At 39.7% G+C, this 9,891-nt stretch overlaps 1 non-coding gene across 1 annotated transcript; it reads right to left on the bottom strand.

Moving 5' to 3' along the window:
• Positions 1–1,480: 1,480 nt before the first annotated feature.
• TRNAL-UAG (transfer RNA leucine (anticodon UAG)) lies at positions 1,481–1,560 on the bottom strand. Its single transcript has one exon. It is a non-coding gene; the product is annotated as a tRNA-Leu (tRNA).
• Between the last annotated feature and the right edge of the window lie 8,331 nt (positions 1,561–9,891).

Raw genomic sequence — 9,891 nt, forward strand, 5'->3', positions numbered from 1 at the left:
CATGGGCCAAAAGACCACACTAAGCATATGAAAAACCCTTTTATGAGCTACCTTTCGGAGATCGACTCTATTTTCTATGGATGTAGGATCTTGGGTTAATATTCAAAAGCTTAAGACACAAAGCATGAAAGCCAAAAAGGAAAAAAAGGAAGAGATTTTTCGATGTGAAATGAATATGTTAGCTCCAAAATCCCCTCCTCCACTCGATTTGAGGTCACAAACTAGTCGTGTGAGTATATCAATATTGCTGTTCAACATGAAAAGTTAAAAAATATATGGACTGCCCTTTTCCCTATCTTTGCATCAAGGGGCTTCTAAAGGAGAGGATGGCATTAAGAAGCGGGCTTGGTATGCTAGGGGCTTGAACAATGGCATCGGGAGCTTGAGAGGAGTAGACAGCGAGGGCGGAGAAGGGGGGCATTTGGTTGTAATAGCACATGAAAGAAACCACAATGTGTTAAGAGATAGAAGAGCAAAATAGAGATGAGGCACCAACGAGCACCATCCCAAACGGTTGGGGGATGTGCGTGAGCCTAGGGAGGTCAAAGGTTCAAAACCACAACTGGGCGGCTCTGTAGGGCTACGTCTTCATGTGATAGATCATTTGGGATGGCATTAAGAGTGCATTAGAAAAAAAATAGAGGTGAGGTGGAAGCCATGGGAGGATGGAATCGAAGGGACTCCATGGTGATTGGGGCAGAAGAGATCTTGAAGAGAGAGTAGCAATGAGGGTAGTGACACACACATGGAGCTCTAAGAAGGAAATCCACACATTTGAGATTCACTTGGTGTCAAATAGGCAAATGAATACTTGAAAAGCCTCATTGCATAGCGGGAGGCAATGATGTTCTAGATCTTCTCACCTCCATCCTTACATAACATCACTCCACAAGGGTAGTGTTCTCCCCGCCCCCGCCCCCGCCCCCCAAACAAAACAATGCTTAGATGTTAAGCATTTTGTTGAGCTGTATATGAATAGCCCCTTCCACGAGGGTTTTTATGCAGTCACAAGCAGCCCAACCTTTCCATCCATCAATGCAGAGAGTGGGCTATTTTTCGCTAAAAAAGACTTAGCGTAGAAAACACCCAAAAGGGTTGGCGTATTATTACAAGCACACACACACGTCGATACCCATTCTCATCTCTCGTGTCCACATTCATCGCACGTGTGTCTCTCTCTGTCCACGTTACTCGTTCGCAAAGCAACAAGCACCAAAACAGCAAGATTAGACGTTCGCAAAGTGAAAGTCGCGAAGGGTAGTCCAAATAAATAAAGGCCATCGTATAACAGAGGCGGTTAATAAGGCTTTGCTCATAGACTTTAAATGTCTGTCTGACTGGCGGCAAAAGGGAAAAGGGCGCCAAGAAAAGGGGGGTTCGGTGTTCATCAATAATAACCACACAACCGTCGGTGGACGGAGGGCCGGGCCGCACACCCTCCCCCTCCTCTTCCTCCAAATCCCCACTGAGTGAGAAGCTTTGACAGCTGTGGGATTTGAACCCACGCCCTTTCGGACTGGAGCCTAAATCCAGCGCCTTAGACCACTCGGCCAAACTGTCAACCGGCAAACCTAAGTTCATTTTCCACATCTCATCAATGACCTCCGCACTAGAGAAAATATTTGGCAGGCGTAACATCAGCGTGTGTGTGGTCCGGTCTTGATTTTCGTCCTGTAAAACATGTATCTATGTAGAAAGATGCAAAATGAGGCTTGATGGAGCCCCATGCCCCATGGATGCTCTCTCCGATTATACTTAGATGTGTGTGTGTGTGTGTGCATGATTCGATGCAGCGCGTCATTTATCATCGCATTATTGCAATGGAAGATAAAGATCCCTACATGCACATGTTCTCTCTCTCTCTCTCTCTCGGGGTATTAGATCCATAATAATAACTCCGTCTCACAAACGCCTCTCTCTCAACTCATCTAGCCAACATTACAACTCTAAACCCTATGCCAAAATCTACTATTCCACCATAATTAAATGCCCTCCTTTGGCCACACCAACTCCTCCAAGGTCTGCAGGGTCGAGAACTAGCTATGGACCCAATGCCATGCAAAACAAACATTTGTTAGTTGTCAAGCTGTATAAGTGTGTGCACCATATAGTCCAAGTCCATTATAAGTCAACTTACTTACTTACTTAGCTAAGCTAGGAGGAGGATCATGATGACCCAGGCTCAATGACACATAATGGGGGATTCCGTACTTGACTAATGGTCTTTGTGCACACCCTCGGGTCCAAGTATGACATATGATGTGGACTCAGCGATGCACAATAGGCATTAACAAACTTGACTAACAGCCTTTGTCCATGTCATTGTGTCCGTCTTGTACTCTAAGTTGAAACAGTGGACAAGAGAAGGAAAGACTCTATTTGGACCTGATGGCATGCAAAAAAGCATTTAGAAGTTGTCAAGCTACAAGTGTGTACATCATATAATCCGAATCCATTCTAAGTCAACTTACTATATATGCAAATGAAGTGAAAAATGAATATTACCAAGTATCCTACTAGTATGGTGAATACCATATCTAAGAAGTACTAATACTGTCGTATCATTAATTTCTCTATCTTTCCTGTGAAGGAAGATGGTGTTTTCTAGTGAGCTGGAGAGGTAGCACAAATCCTCGTCACTTGCAACATTAACAACAACCTACATTTGGAATTTGATTGAGCCTTCTAAGGTTTTCATTTTCTAAGTCCAAGTGATTATCATTACTTTGCTCCCTTTTCTTATCAACAACTTACTCTTCTTTATTTTTATCACTTTGCTTTTTTGGCTATTCTTCAGTATCATCTCCAGTTACTTTTATCTTGAGCAGTAGTTTTGTCCTCTTAGCAATACTTTTGTCTTCAGTAGTTGTGTCCTCTTCTCCGCTTCACAGTGTGCTATTTTCATTCTCCTTATCATGTGTGTTTGTTTGTTCAACATCCACTTTTCTCTGCTCCTCACCTTGGGTATCTAGCAAATTGTCCTCCTCTCCTCTTGAAGGTCTATCATTGTCATTCTCCTTATCAAAAAAGTATTCTTGTGTATCATCCCCTTTGGCTCCTACTCTAAACCCTATGCCAAAATCTAGTATTCCACCATAATTAAATGCCCTCCTTTGGCCACACCAACTCCTCCAAGGTCTACAGGGTCGAGAACTAGCTATGGAGGTTGAGAGAACAAGATGAAAAATGAAACCTTCTTGTGCACTCAATTGAGATAGGATTAGGGGAAGATTAATGGATCATAGATGGATCCAATACCATATTGGAATATCAAAGTTGCAACATGGAAGAGTACACAAGAGGGAAAAGAGAGCTCACAAAGTACAAGAAGAAGATCTTGCTTATTCAATTGCTCGAAATACAACTAGTACACTCTCTCATCTACTGAGAGTGACCTTTGGCCATGTTCTTATAGCCTCTAAGTGAGCTTACATTAGGGCTTCCCCTGTCCTCTACTCCATTCATACCTCACCTTCCCTCATGCACCCTTGCTTACATAGGGTTCTCATGCTATACTTCTAACATCATTTGACCAATCCAAATGGATATGCGCCATAGCAATCTTTGGCCAATTCTTTTAACCAATCCAAATGGATATGCAATATGGCAATATTTGTTGTTTTTAAAAGAATTTGCAATTTTCATTGATTGATTTGTTAAAAAATCAATGTTAATGATGCTAGAAATAACTTTGATCTACTAATATCCCATGACTAATTTAAAATTTAGATCTATACAAAACATTCTTAGGACTCCAAAATTTGGTGATTTTGACCCCAAAATTAAGCTCACAATTTCTAAATACCTTAGAAAAATGATTGTAAACATGACCTTTGTGGGTCTGGATAAAGTTTTTGAGATGCACTTTTTTGAGACTTGGGCCAAAGTTTATGCTACTTCTAACCACTTTAGATCTTGAAAAGTGTGATTTTGACCCCAAAATTGAGCTCAAAAAGCCTAAAAACATCCCAAAAACTTTATCTAGGAGTCAAAATAGATCATGTTTACAATTGCTTCTAAGGTTTTTGGTATCAAAATTACAATTTTCAATTATTGGCCTTCTGAGTTCAATTTTGGAATCAAAATCATACTTTTCAAGCATGGTTTAATAGCATAGACTGTTCCTAGGGTTTGAAATATTGTATTCTAAAAGCTTTATCTACAATCAAAATAGGAAATTCCTACAATTATTTCTAAGGTTTTTGGACCTTGTGAGCTCAATTTTGGGGTCAAAATCACAAATTTGTAGTCTTATGTATTTTTTATCCAAAAGTATATCCTAGTATATTCATTTTGGGTATAGGAACCAAATAGGTATCACCATAAGCTAGTGTAGAGCACAATAGGGATTGAAAAGTTAGAGAAATAAGCCACAATTCTCAAGCATACAAGGCCTAGTGCAAGGGCCATGAGAAGGGGGGGATAATGCCCAAAGATCAACCTTTTGGAGGCCTAGAGATTATTTTTGGAGGCCATCTTACATTTCATTTTTGAAAGGGACTATTTTCCTTCCCATAGGCTTGAGGGATGAGTGTTCAAATTTTTCATTTTGAGGGATGAGGCCATCTTACATTTCCTTTTTGAAAGGGACTATTTTCCTTCCCATAGGCTTGAGGGATGAGAGCTCAAAAGTTTGTGAGGTCCCAAAATTTTTGGGTGCCTTTCCTTTGTGCTTGAGAAGAAAAACAAGGTGGGAATCCTATTTAATGATGGAGAGGTGTCTCAATTATGAAAATATGTATATATATTACACAAACACACATAAATAATTTATAGTTTTGAAGTTACATTAGCACCTTCTTATACTTCTATAAGCGCCTTTGCTCTTAATTTTTCCGAAGACACTTCTATTTTTATTGTTCTAATCAGCATCGTTCTAAGATTTTTCCTAATGGCAATAGCAATTATTTTAAATCACATTGTAAAATTGCAATTATATAGCAAATTACAATAAATCCTTGGATCAAATTAACTCACTTATTATCTTATACTTATTAATTAGGTAAAACAAGAGAAACGCCATTGGCATTGCTAGATTTGGGTTGGTTTTTCAGAAGATTGATAATGGCTTCTAACTTAGGCATATCTTCCTCTTCAAGTATGGGATTCATGCAAAGACCATACCACATTTTGATGCCATGAAGTTACCTAACTTTAATTTCTCCATTGTAGTCCTCCTCTTAAGAACTAACAAGGCTTTTGATAGGTGACAAGTGGAATTTCCTCCTATAGATACAAGGTAAGTGCAAACATTTTTCTTAGTAGGAATCCAAGATAAATTTGGGTCATGGGGACCTTAAATAATGTACTTTGTAAGCTACAAGTGAAGGGGGGGGGGGGGGGGGGGGGGGGGCACTTATAGGTCACCTATAAATTATAAGTGTAATTTTAAGGCTTATAACTATAATATTGTATATCTTATAATAAATTTTCAGTAAAATTAAAAGAAAATCGAACCAATATAGTGACATTAGATGAATGGGGCTTTGGGAGGACTCTCATTCATTCAAGATATTCACTTTTTTGTTGTTTATAGCTATTTTTCACATAGCTAGCTTTTACTCTACCCCAAATTGTGTACACCCTCCCCTCTCAACCCCATGAAAGCAATAAAAATCCAAGAGTTTTTAGTGGATTCATCAAACTTCATCTTACTCTATTATAGGCCACCACAAAAAGAGACTTTTGTGGTGTCATGGTCCATATGTGACTCCTCTTGAACTCCAATCACTAATTCACCCCTCTTCAAGCCATTAAGAAGAAAAAGAGTAGCAAAGGAGGAGAATAAGATTCTCCTTCTTGGTTTCTCACTCTCTCCCTCACTCCCTCAAACTCTTCCTCTCATTCAATGGAAAATGGAGGCAAACATGCATCATATGATATGCAAGAATATGAGAGAAGAAAAGAAGGATGAGAATGGAAGGAAGAAGATCTTCTCACATTGCATGTTGTCACATACACACACACATTCTCTCTCTCTCTCTCTCTCTCTCTCTCTCTCTCTCTCTCTCTCTCTCTCTCTCTCTCTCTCTCTCTCTCTCTCTCTCTCTCTCTCTCTCTCTCTCTCTCTCTCTCTCTCTCTCTCTCTCTCTCTCTCTCTCTCTCTCTCTCTCTCTCTCTCTCTCTCAATTCCAATCATCTATTTTATATAGCCTTGGTTTTTAGTTTAAACGAGCAAAACTACCCATAGATCCATATATCATGCATGTCTTATATGTATATATAAATAGAAATGTACAAATTTTGGTTACAAATATTAAAATTTGCACGAGATTGAGCCTGCCTCTCACTTTTAATAAAATATAATATAGCAAGATAAAGTAATTTCTAGCTATCTAAATTAAATGCTCTTCTTTTAGACTTATTGCTTGTGATTTTCTCCACAAAAAAAAATGATATTCATTTTTTGTATCCTTGTGACTCTTTGACCAGTCTAAATTGTTTACTTGATTTTTTAGCATTCTTCTAAGCCTTTCTCCTTTTGGGGCTGACATTACTTACCTCTCTAGAAAAGTGTGAGTTGTGCAACACATTGGTTTGAGATAGCATGTTAGGCATGCACTAGCAACCTCAAAATAAATAATGTAAAGTTTGAAGTGTTAATGGCTTGGCTATGGAGCTATTGAAGAAGGAAGGTGGATGTTGATGGCTATGTTTGTATCTTTAAGATGTATCTTGAATAAGGGCCTCAAAATCTCCCCCTAGGTTGTGCCTAATCTAATGAGTGCTTGTGAAGTGTGATAAGGAATGGGTATAGTTCTAGCTAAGCCAAAACCTCCTAGATATGTCCCATACTTGAGGACACAATCAGTGAGGAGATGAATAAGCCATGAAATTTTGGGTGATAGGTTGGACAAGAAAGCATGAGGTATCCTGCCCTTAAGATGTGTGAATTGTGATATAGGGGAGGTGGCCGATCGAGTTGGCCGAACAAGTCCACATGGGACCTCTAACTTGAGAACCATAGGTATAGTGATAGTACATGTATCTATCTACTTGTATAGCTTTTTGTCTCTCTTATTACTTTTCTTCCTCTTTTCCTTATTTTTCTACATTTTCATGGATTTTTATACCCAAGAAGTGGATCACATTTCATTTTTTTAAAATAAAAACATGTTTAGTTTGTACTTTAATCTAAAGCTCTCAAAAAGCACCCAAACTAGCCTCATTTAAGCTAAATCTCTCCAAAAACACTCAAAATTAGGGTGGAATGATGCATTTCACTTTTTTAGTGCTATTTTCTAGTAAAACATGTTTAATCCCTACTCTAAGCTAAATCTCTCAAAAAGTACTCAAAAGTAGCTTCCTTTAAGCTCAATGAAAACTTTTGACAAGTAAATATTTAAAAATAATTGAAAGTAGCTTACTTTAAGCTCAAAACAAGTTGTTAACCCTCAGACAAACAAGGTGGAAAATCTGGAAAATCTAAAGCAAAAGGCAAGGCCAAGGCAAAAGTGAAACGAAAGATGAAGGCACGTCAATAAAAATATGAAAACACAAGAAGTGCAGAAAAGTCCTAAATCAAGGAGAAAGGTGCACAAGAAAAAGTGCAAGTCAATACTTTTGTAAAATCGCAAAGCACACCATGATTTATTTTAAGAGCACCATTGTACAAATTGTAAAGGTAGATGAGCAGTAGGAAGGAAGCTAGGAAGATAGGAGGGCGATGGGAAAAAGGGCATAGGCCATGGCCAGCCATGTAAAAAAGGGGACCACCCAAAAGGGATTTAGGGTTTTGTATTTAAAGTTGAAAAGTAAATGAGAAGCTCATTCTTGTGTGTGGCCAAAAGTAGCTCTTCTTCTTCTTCTTCTTCTTCTTCTTCTTCTTCTTCTTCTTCTTCTTCTTCTTCTTCTTGCTTGCTTGCTTACTTTAGCTTGTGCTTGAGAGAGGGAGTGTGAGATTGTGAGGGAGTGAGTGTGTGAGGGTGAGGGACCATGGTGGAGAAGCTCTCCATCTTCTCCTCTCTTCTATTCTATTCTCTTCTCTTCTCTTGCTCGCGGTCATGGAGCTTGGAGTGTGGAGCTTGAGGATGGAGCTTGCTTGAAGCTTGCACTTCGATCATGGAGCTACTGGAGTGCTCGGGAGAGGAGGCAACTTGATCGGGCATGGAGATAAGCTCACTACACTTGTAGAGAGAGATAGCATGTCGGCTATGTGAGAGGTAGCCATTAGTGCTTGTCTTGAAACAATAAGCAATTCTGGGGTCTTGATAGTCGAGCATGAGCTCCCTACATTTTGGTTCCGTTGTTGCTGGGACCAAAGAATTCAAGCCTTGAGTGCTTGCACACTTCGAATTGAGCATAGAAGTAGGGTTTTCCCCAAACTGATGGTTGAGGTACATAGGTAGGAAGCAAGGGTGTTTGAATAGGTATTCGATCTCTTTATCAAGTAAGTTTTCAGTTTTTTGGATTTGGGAAAGCATGTTACAGTAGTGTAGGTATTTGATTTGTGATTTCGATACATTAGGAAAGGGAAAAAAAAAGAAAAAAGAAAGAAAAACAGGCATTAGGGTTTCTACTATCGTAACAGGGCAAGAAGGTTTGATTTGCTTGTTGCTGATTTGAATTTTGGAGTTTATTTGCTATTCTAGATATATAAAATCATTCATTAGGGTCTATTCTTACATTCTGGAAGTTTGTGTGACCCCTCATTACCAAAATCATTGGAATCGAGTTGATTTTCAGCATCTTGGAAACTCGTCCGCAAGAGTTGAACACTGTTACCAGAGTTCGATTCCCAGAATCGGACTCGGACGGTGTGATTCCTTGAATCAGATTCCGGTTTTCAAACTCGAACAAACCCATTCTGTCCGATCAGACATACCCTGTCCGATTTTGAAAATGGAACATCCCAGAATCGGATTATCCAAAATTGGACACTTGTCAAATCGAACGTCCGATTCCAAGAATCAGACTTCTAAAATTGGACACAAAAATTGAACCATCCAAAATCAGACACCTCTCATATTGGACGTCCTATTCCCAAAATTGTACACAATAAAATCAGACCAACCTATAATCAAACCACTTGGACTTGGACCGTCCGATCGGCCGATCGGACCAACCCAAAATGGGACATCCGATTCTGATAATTAAACTCCCAAAAATTGGACCTCTGAGAATGGAACAAAAAACTATCAAAATTAGACAGGTGAACAGAATACCAATTTGAAACATCTAAGCCTTGAAACCGACCTAGAGACTGTATAGAGTCGAAAGCACATCATAGATCTATCACCGAGCTGAAATCTAGAGCAAGTAGTTCAAAACTTGGCTACAAATGGTCCTTCAAATCACACACGGTATTTAGCATAACGGCCATGCGGGGCGGGGGGGACCCCCCCCCCCCCCCCCCCCCCGTCATGGAACCCCTGCAGATGTGCCCTTCTACACCTCCCCCAAGTAGGTTGAAGAGAAAACGCGTGACGTGACAAGTCCTCCAAATTAGAACCTAGTGTAGTAATGGCTCTACACAAGCATAGATTCTCACTTGCAAAACAACAACCAAAAGCCCATACTCAAACAAAGACAAACAGAGACCTTAGAACCTTAATGGGCCAATCTAGCCAACAAGGGCAAAAAGGCCACACCACAAAAACATGTATCTATTATAATAGGACTGCATCTAGTCAAAGCGGAATGCAGCAACATCAAGCTACAACTGTGAGGATGACTAGACATGACAGTCCTGACGATAGATACACCTTGAACGCCACTCCACAGAGATGAACCAAGACATTAGTGGAGATTTCACATCTGGTTGTGCGATTGGGGACTCAAAGACATGTATCAGAAGGCTTGAATTTATAAGCCAAGACTCGGAAGATGAAGACATAGTACTGCTTGCTTATCTTAGGGTCAAACTCACCACAAAAAGAGAGCATAGTGTTG

This window comes from Lygodium microphyllum, chromosome 26 (assembly GCF_053477565.2).
Source record: "Lygodium microphyllum isolate KBCC chromosome 26, Lygodium_microphyllum_v1.1.10, whole genome shotgun sequence".
Classification (NCBI taxonomy): Eukaryota; Viridiplantae; Streptophyta; class Polypodiopsida; order Schizaeales; family Lygodiaceae; genus Lygodium; species Lygodium microphyllum.